Source organism: Pelophylax lessonae, assembly GCF_965119305.1.
Source record: "Pelophylax lessonae genome assembly, chromosome: 7".
Classification (NCBI taxonomy): domain Eukaryota; kingdom Metazoa; phylum Chordata; class Amphibia; order Anura; family Ranidae; genus Pelophylax; species Pelophylax lessonae.
Window position 1 is genome coordinate 286,244,577 of NC_138774.1, and position 10,159 is coordinate 286,254,735.

Consider the following 10,159-nt stretch of genomic DNA (forward strand, 5'->3'; position numbering starts at 1 on the left):
AAGGCACACAAGAGGGGAGTTTAGTCTCTACAAACGAGGCACATGGGGGGGGGGGATTTGTCCCTACAAACGAGGCAAACCAGGAGGGTTTAGTCCCAACAAACAGAGAAGGAGGGGGGGGGGGGGGATTAGTCCATACAAACGAGGCACACCGGCCGGGGGGGGGGGGTCAGGGGTTGAGCTGGGTCCCTACAAACGCGAGACACTGGGGGGAGGGGGGTTTAGTCTCTATAAACAAGGGACACTGGGGGGGGGGGGGGGGGGAGCTAGGTGCCCACAAATGAGGGACACTGGAGAAGGGGGGGGGGGGCTCCCTGAAAATGAAGGACAGAGGGGGGTCCCTATAAATGGACAGGGAGGGGGGATCCCTATAAAAATGAAGGACAGGGAGGGGGGGGGGCTGTCCATATAAATGAAGGGCAGACGGGGGGGGGGGTTTCCCTATAATTGAAGGGCAGACAGTGGGGGGGGTCCCTATAAATAAATAAAGGGCAGATGGGGGGGGGGGGTGTTCCTATAAATGAAGGATGGGGGGTCCCTATAAATGAAGGGCAGATGGGGGTCCCTATAAATAAATGGCAGATGGGGGGGGGGTCCCTATAAATGAAGGACGGGGGTCCCTATAAATAAAGGGAAGATGGGGGTCCCTATAAATGAAGGACGGGGGGTCCCTATAAATGAAGGACGGGGGGGTCCCTATAAAGGGCAGATGGGGGGGTCCCTATAAATGAAGGACGGGGGGTCCCTATAAATAAAGGGCAGATGGGGGGGGGTCCCTATAAATGAAGGACGGGGGTCCCTATAAATAAAGGGCAGATGGGGGGGGGTCCCTATAAATGAAGGACGGGGGGTCCCTATAAATAAAGGGCAGATGGGGGGGGTCCCTATAAATGAAGGACGGGGGTCCCTATAAATGAAGGACGGGGGGTCCCTATAAATAAAGGGCAGATGGGGGGGTCCCTATAAATGAAGGACGGGGGGTCCCTATAAAGGGCAGATGGGGGGGTCCCTATAAATAAAAGGCAGACAGGGGGGGTCCCTATAAAAATGAAGGACAGGGGGTCCCTATAAATAAAGGGCAAATGGGGGGTCCCTATAAATAAAGGGCAGACAGAGGGGGTGCCTATAAATGAAGGACGGGGGGCCCCTATAAATAGAGGGCAGATAGGGGGGGTCCCTATAAATGAAGGACAGGGGGTCCCTATAAAGGGCAGATGGGGGGGTCCCTATAAATAAAGGGCAGATGGGGGGGTCCCTATAAATAAAGGGCAGATGGGGGGGTCCCTATAAATGAAGGACGGGGGGTCCCTATAAATAAAGGGCAGATGGGGGGGTCCCTATAAATGAAGGGCAGATGGGGGGGGTCCCTATAAATGAAGGGCAGATGGGGGGGTCCCTATAAATGAAGGGCAGATGGGGGGGTCCCTATAAATAAAGGGCAGATGGGGGGGTCCCTATAAATAAAGGGCAGATGGGGGGGTCCCTATAAATGAAGGACGGGGGGTCCCTATAAATAAAGGGCAGATGGGGGGGTCCCTATAAATGAAGGGCAGATGGGGGGGGTCCCTATAAATGAAGGGCAGATGGGGGGGTCCCTATAAATGAAGGGCAGATGGGGGGGTCCCTATAAATGAAGGGCAGATGGGGGGGTCCCTATAAATGAAGGGCAGATGGGGGGGTCCCTATAAAAATGAAGGACAGGGGGGTCCCTATAAATAAAGGGCAGATGGGGGGGGGGGGTCCCTATAAATAAAGGGCAGATGGGAGGTCCCTATAAATAAAGGGCAGACAGGGGGGGTCCCTATAAAAATGAAGGACAGGGGGGTCCCTATAAATAAAGGGCAGATGGGGGGGGGGTCCCTATAAATGAAGGGCAGATGGGGGGGGTCCCTATAAAAATGAAGGACGGGGGGGGTGTCCCTATAAATGAAGTACAGGGGGGGGGTCAGTAGCTGTACCTGGTCTCTCTGCCTCCTCTCTGTCCTCCCCCTCAGGCTCCATGTCTCTCCCCTCCCCCGCCATAGTGGTCTCTCTGCTCTCCGTCACACCTGCTCACCCCTCTCCTCCCCCCACCCTTATACCCCCCCAATACTCATCCCTATCCCAGAACTCCACTCCACCTCACACACCGCGCACCGACACCCGGATGTTCCTCCGTCACATGACTACACACATGAGGACGCCGACGTCAGGCTCACGTGACCGGCTGTGCGGTGGGAGGGGCGATTTCGGTGGAGGTGTAGTGGGCGGAGTTAGAGCGGTTGTGTTCTCGGCCTGAGCCTCTGCTGGAGGGCGGAGCTGTGTAGGCTGTAGGGGCGGGGCTGTGCTGTGTATAGGACAGGTGATAGAGGACTGTGCATGCACTGTATGGCCAGGAGGAGAGCTTGTTTGTCTTTTTTTTTTTTTTTTTTTATATATCAAAGCAAATGAAAAATCATTTTACTTCTTTGAAAAAAAAAAAAATATATATATTTTAACCACTTGACCTCCAGAAAATTTACCCCCCTTCCTGACCAGGCTATTTTTGCAATACGGCACTGCGTTACTTTAACTGACAATTGCGCGGTCGTGCGATGCTGTACACAAATGAAATTTATGTAATTTTTTTCCCCATAAATAAAGTTTTTTTTGGTGGTATTTGATCATCTCTGCGATTTTTATTTTTCGCACTAGAAACAAACGACTGACAATTTAGAAAAAAACTAAACTATATATCCAACATCAGTGCCTGACCTCATAAATGCTCTCCTGGAAGAATGGTCAAACATTCCCATAGACACTCCTAAACCTTGTGGACAGCCTTCCCAGAAGAGTTGAAGCTGTTATAGCTGCAAAGGGTGGGCCAACTCAATACTGAACCCTTCGGACTAAGACTGGGATGCCATTAAAGTTCATGTGTGTGTAAAGGCAGGCGTCCCAATACTTTTGGTGGTATAGTGTGTGTGTGTATATACACACATATATACAGTATATATACTGCTCAAAAAATATGAAAAGAGCACTTTGAAAACACATCAGATCTCAATGGGGAAAAATCTTGTGCTGAATGTGTTGGGATCTATACTGGTATGGACTGGGTAATGTGTTAGGATCTATACTGGTATGGACTGGGTAATGTGTTGGGATCTATACTGGTATGGACTGGGTAATGTGTTAGGATCTATACTGGTATGGACTGGGTAATGTGTTAGGATCTATACTGGTATGGACTGGGTAATGTGTTGGGATCTATACTGGTATGGACTGGGTAATGTGTTGGGATCTATACTGGTATGGACTGGGTAATGTGTTGGGATCTATACTGGTATGGACTGGGTAATGTGTTGGGATCTATACTGGTATGGACTGGGTAATGTGTTGGGATCTATACTGGTATGGACTGGGTAATGTGTTAGGATCTATACTGGTATGGACTGGGTAATGTGTTAGGATCTATACTGGTATGGACTGGGTAATATGTTAGGATCTATACTGGTATGGACTGGGTAATGTGTTAGGATCTATACTGGTATGGACTGGGTAATGTGTTAGGATATATACTGGTATGGACTGGGTAATGTGTTAGGATCTATACTGGTATGGACTGGGTAATGTGTTAGGATCTATACTGGTATGGACTGGGTAATGTGTTAGGATCCATACTGGTATGGACTGGGTAATGTGTTGGGATCTATACTGGTATGGACTGGGTAATGTGTTAGGATCTATACTGGTATGGACTGGGTAATGTGTTAGGATCTATACTGGTATGGACTGGGTAATGTGTTGGGATCTATACTGGTATGGACTGGGTAATGTGTTGGGATCTATACTGGTATGGACTGGGTAATGTGTTGGGATCTATACTGGTATGGACTGGGTAATGTGTTAGGATCTATACTGGTATGGACTGGGTAATGTGTTAGGATCTATACTGGTATGGACTGGGTAATGTGTTAGGATCTATACTGGTATGGACTGGGTAATGTGTTAGGATCTATACTGGTATGGACTGGGTAATGTGTTAGGATCTATACTGGTATGGACTGGGTAATGTGTTAGGAAGGAAAGGATGCCACATTGTTTGATGTAAATGAGAATTATCACCCTACAGAGGGCTGAATTCAAAGACCCCGAAAATCAAAGTGAAAAAATGATGCAGCAGGCGAGTCCATTTTGCTGAAATTTCATTGCAGCAACTCAGAATGGTCCTCAGTAGTTGTATGGCCCCCACATGCTTGTATGCATGTCTGACAACATCGGGGCATTCTTCTAATGAGAGGACGGATGGTGTCCTGGGGTATTTCCTCCCAGATCTGGACCAGGACATCACTGAGCTCCTGAACAGACTGAGGTGTCACCTGGAAGCATCGGATGGACTGAAACATAATGTCCCAGAGGTGTTCTATTGGATTTAGGTCAGGTGAGTGTGGGGGCCATTCAATGGTATCAATTCCTTCATCCTCCAGGAACTGGCTGCATACTCTCACCACATGAGGCCGGGCATTGTTGTGCACCAGGAGGAACCCAGGACCCAGGAGGTCTGTGCGTTCCTCCATGGATTTGCTTCCCAGACCATCACTGACCCCCCACCAAACCGGTCATGCTGAACGATGTTACAGGACGCATAACGTTCTCCACGGCTTCTCCAGACCCTTTCACGTCTGTCACATGTGCTCAGGGTGAATCTGCTCTCATCTGTGAAAAGCACAGGGTGCCAGTGGTGGAGCTGCCAATTCTGGTGTTCAATGGCAAATGCCAATCGAGCTCCACGGTGCCGGGCAATGAGCACAGCGCCCACTAGAGGATGTCAGTTCGTCAGGCCACCCTCACGAAGTCTGTTTCTGATTGTTTGGTCAGAGACATTCACACCAGTGGCCTGCTGGAGGTCATTTTGTAGGGCTCTGGCAGAGCTCATCCTGTCCCTCCTTGCACAAAGGAGCAGATACCGGTCCTACTGATGGGATAAGGACCTTCTATGGCCCTGTCCAGCTCTCCTAGAGTAACTGCCTGTCTCCTGGAATCTCCTCCATGCTCCTGAGACTGTGCTGGGAGACACAGCAAACCTTCTGGCAATGACACGTATTGATGGGCCATCCTGGAGGAGTTGGACTGCCTGTACAACCTCTATAGGGTCCAGGTATCTCCTCATACTACCAGTAGTGACACTGACCCCCCTCTATAGGGTCCAGGTATCTCCTCATCCTACCAGTAGTGACACTGACCCCCCTCTATAGGGTCCAGGTATCTCCTCATCCTACCAGTAGTGACACTGACCCCCTCTATAGGGTCCAGGTATCTCCTCATACTACCAGTAGTGACACTGACCCCCCACTATAGGGTCCAGGTATCTCCTCATACTACCAGTAGTGACACTGACCCCCCTCTATAGGGTCCAGGTATCTCCTCATCCTACCAGTAGTGACACTGACCCCCCTCTATAGGGTCCAGGTATCTGCTCATCCTACCAGTAGTGACACTGACCCCCTCTATAGGGTCCAGGTATCTCCTCATACTACCAGTAGTGACACTGACCCCCCTCTATAGGGTCCAGGTATCTCCTCATCCTACCAGTAGTGACACTGACCCCCTCTATAGGGTCCAGGTATCTCCTCATACTACCAGTAGTGACACTGACCCCCCTCTATAGGGTCCAGGTATCTCCTCATCCTACCAGTAGTGACACTGACCCCCCTCTATAGGGTCCAGGTATCTCCTCATACTACCAGTAGTGACACTGTCCCCCTCTATAGGGTCCAGGTATCTCCTCATCCTACCATTAGTGACACTGACCCCCTCTATAGGGTCCAGGTATCTCCTCATGCTACCAGTAGTGACACTGACCCCCCTCTATAGTGTCCAGGTATCTCCTCATACTACCAGTAGTGACACTGCCCCCCCTCTATAGTGTCCAGGTATCTCCTCATCCTACCAGTAGTGACACTGACCCCCTCTATAGGGTCCAGGTATCTCCTCATGCTACCAGTAGTGACACTGACCCCCCTCTATAGTGTCCAGGTATCTCCTCATACTACCAGTAGTGACACTGCCCCCCCTCTATAGTGTCCAGGTATCTCCTCATCCTACCAGTAGTGACACTGACCCCCCTCTATAGGGTCCAGGTATCTCCTCATACTACCAGTAGTGACACTGCCCCCCCTCTATAGGGTCCAGGTATCTCCTCATACTACCAGTAGTGACACTGACCCCCTCTATAGGGTCCAGGTATCTCCTCATACTACCAGCAGTGACACTGACCCCCCTCTATAGGGTCCAGGTATCTCCTCATACTACCAGCAGTGACACTGACCCCCCTCTATAGGGTCCAGGTATCTCCTCATACTACCAGTAGTGACACTGACCCCCTCTATAGGGTCCAGGTATCTCCTCATACTACCAGTAGTGACACTGACCCCAGCCAAATGCAAAACTAGAGAAAAACAGTCAGAAAAGATGAGTAGGGAAAAAAATGTCAGTGTCCTCCACCTGTAAAACCATCCCTGTTTTGGAGGTCATCCCATTGTTGCCTATCTAGTGCACCTGTTAATTCCATTAACACCAAATCAGCTGAAACTGATTAACAACCCCCTCTGCTACTTAACTGACCAGATCAATATCCCAGGATGCTATACTCTCATTAAATAGTGTTCCTTTATTTATTTATTTTTACCAATGTATATATATATATATATAAAGTCCACAGGGATTACTGTACATAAGATTTATTAGAAAAGATCCATAGAATACAAATTAATCAGAAGTATTTCACATGACGATTTCGAGCTGACATGATAACGCCCTTCTTCAGATAAACATCTCAATTATGTTATGTATACACACCCTTATATATTCAACAATAATTGGAAAACCGTTAAGCCATCAATTAGTAATTAAGACAACAAAAACATTTCGAGTTCATTATTCACAAGGCTATTATATATATATATATATTTTTTTAGCAAACTCTGGAGAATAAAATGGTGGTCGTTGCAATTTTTTTTGGTCACGCGGTATTTGCGCTGTGGTCTTTCAAACGCAATTTTTAACCACTTTAAGACCGGAAGGATTTGCCCCCTTAATGACCAGGCCTTATTTTGCAATTCGGCACTGCGTTACTTTGACAATTGCGCGGTCGTGCGATGCTGTACCCAAATAAAATTTATGTCCTTTTTTCCCCACAAACAGGGCTTTCTTTTGCTGGTATTTGATCACCTGTGCGATTTTTATTTTTTGCGCTATAAACAAAAAAAGAGCGACAATTCTGAAAAAATAATAATATTTTTCACATTTTTTTAATATGAAATTCTTAAAAATAAAAAGTAAAAATCAAAATTTTTTTAACATTTTAGGCCAATTTGTTTTCTGCTACATATTTTTGGTAAAAAAAAAAATTGCAATAAGCGTATTTTCCTATTTTTCTTTGTCTTTGGAATAACAGCATTGGGAACATTGGATTCATTTTATTTATGTTTTCTTATATGTATGGTGCACATACCACATAGATTGACCTATTGTGGATTGTAGTCAATACTTTTTATTTTCTTTGGAATTTATTTGCTGATTGTTGTATATGTTTGTATAGTGGCACCCATTGTTTTCACAATTTCATGAGGTCCTATATGCACTTTAATATACCTTATAGACATACTGCAAGCGCACTAAACGTGGGAGGATATTATATATCCCCTTCTTCTTTTATATTAACCCTTTGATCGCCCCTGGGTTAACCCCTTCCCTGCCAATGGCATTATTACAGTAACAGTGAATATTTATAGCACTGATTACTGTAGTAATGTCACTGGTTCCCCCCAAAAGTGTCAAAAATGTCAGTTAGGGGTCCGATCTGTCCGCCGCAATGTCGCAGTCCTGCTAAAAACCACAGATCGCCGCCATTACTAGTAAAAAAAAAAAAAAAAAAAAAAAAATGACATAAATCTTTCCCGTAGTTAGTAGACGTGATAACTTTTGCACAAACCTTATTGCGATTTTTTTTTTTTTTTTACCAAAAATATGTAGCAGACAACAAATTGGCCTAAAATGTTAAAAAAATTAGATTTTTTTTTTGGAATGTTATAGAGCAGAATGTGAAAAATATTGTTTTTTTTTTTCAGAATTGTCGCTCTTTTTTTGTTTATAGCGCAAAAAAAAAAAATCGTATAGATGACCAAATACCAAATTTAGATTTTTTTTTTTTTGGGAATGTTATATAGCAGAATGTGAAAAATATTTGTTTTTTTTTTCAGAATTGTCGCTCTTTTTTTGTTTATAGCGCAAAAAAAAAAAAAAAAAAAAATCGTATAGATGACCAAATACCAAATTTAGATTTTTTTTTTTTTTTTTGGGAATGTTATAGAGCAGAATGTGAAAAATATTTTTTATTTTTTTTCAGAATTGTCGCTCTTTTTTTGTTTATAGCGCAAAAAAAAAAATCGTATAGATGACCAAATACCAAATTTAGATTTTTTTTTTTTTTTTTAGGAATGTTATATAGCAGAATGTGAAAAATATTTTTTATTTTTTTTCAGAATTGTCGCTCTTTTTTTGTTTATAGCGCAAAAAAAAAAAAAAATCGTATAGATGACCAAATACCAAATTTAGATTTTTTTTTTTTTTTTTTAGGAATGTTATATAGCAGAATGTGAAAAATATTGTTTTTTTTTTTTCAGAATTGTCGCTCTTTTTTTGTTTATAGCGCAAAAAAAAAAAATCGTATAGATGACCAAATACCAAATTTAGATTTTTTTTTTTTTGGGAATGTTATATAGCAGAATGTGAAAAATATTTGTTTTTTTTTTCAGAATTGTCGCTCTTTTTTTGTTTATAGCGCAAAAAAAAAAAAAAAAAAAAAATCGTATAGATGACCAAATACCAAATTTAGATTTTTTTTTTTTTTTTGGGAATGTTATAGAGCAGAATGTGAAAAATATTTTTTATTTTTTTTCAGAATTGTCGCTCTTTTTTTGTTTATAGCGCAAAAAAAAAAATCGTATAGATGACCAAATACCAAATTTAGATTTTTTTTTTTTTTTTTAGGAATGTTATATAGCAGAATGTGAAAAATATTTTTTATTTTTTTTCAGAATTGTCGCTCTTTTTTTGTTTATAGCGCAAAAAAAAAAAAAAATCGTATAGATGACCAAATACCAAATTTAGATTTTTTTTTTTTTTTTTAGGAATGTTATATAGCAGAATGTGAAAAATATTGTTTTTTTTTTTTCAGAATTGTCGCTCTTTTTTTGTTTATAGCGCAAAAAAAAAAATCGTATAGATGACCAAATACCAAATTTAGATTTTTTTTTTTTTTTTTAGGAATGTTATATAGCAGAATGTGAAAAATATTTTTTATTTTTTTTCAGAATTGTCGCTCTTTTTTTGTTTATAGCGCAAAAAAAAAAAAAAATCGTATAGATGACCAAATACCAAATTTAGATTTTTTTTTTTTTTTTTTAGGAATGTTATATAGCAGAATGTGAAAAATATTGTTTTTTTTTTTTCAGAATTGTCGCTCTTTTTTTGTTTATAGCGCAAAAAAAAAAAATCGTATAGATGACCAAATACCAAATTTAGATTTTTTTTTTTTTGGGAATGTTATATAGCAGAATGTGAAAAATATTTGTTTTTTTTTTCAGAATTGTCGCTCTTTTTTTGTTTATAGCGCAAAAAAAAAAAAAAAAAAAAAATCGTATAGATGACCAAATACCAAATTTAGATTTTTTTTTTTTTTTTGGGAATGTTATAGAGCAGAATGTGAAAAATATTTTTTATTTTTTTTCAGAATTGTCGCTCTTTTTTTGTTTATAGCGCAAAAAAAAAAATCGTATAGATGACCAAATACCAAATTTAGATTTTTTTTTTTTTTTTTAGGAATGTTATATAGCAGAATGTGAAAAATATTTTTTATTTTTTTTCAGAATTGTCGCTCTTTTTTTGTTTATAGCGCAAAAAAAAAAAAAAATCGTATAGATGACCAAATACCAAATTTAGATTTTTTTTTTTTTTTTTAGGAATGTTATATAGCAGAATGTGAAAAATATTGTTTTTTTTTTTTCAGAATTGTCGCTCTTTTTTTGTTTATAGCGCAAAAAAAAAAATCGTATAGATGACCAAATACCAAATTTAGATTTTTTTTTTTTTTTTTAGGAATGTTATATAGCAGAATGTGAAAAATATTTTTTATTTT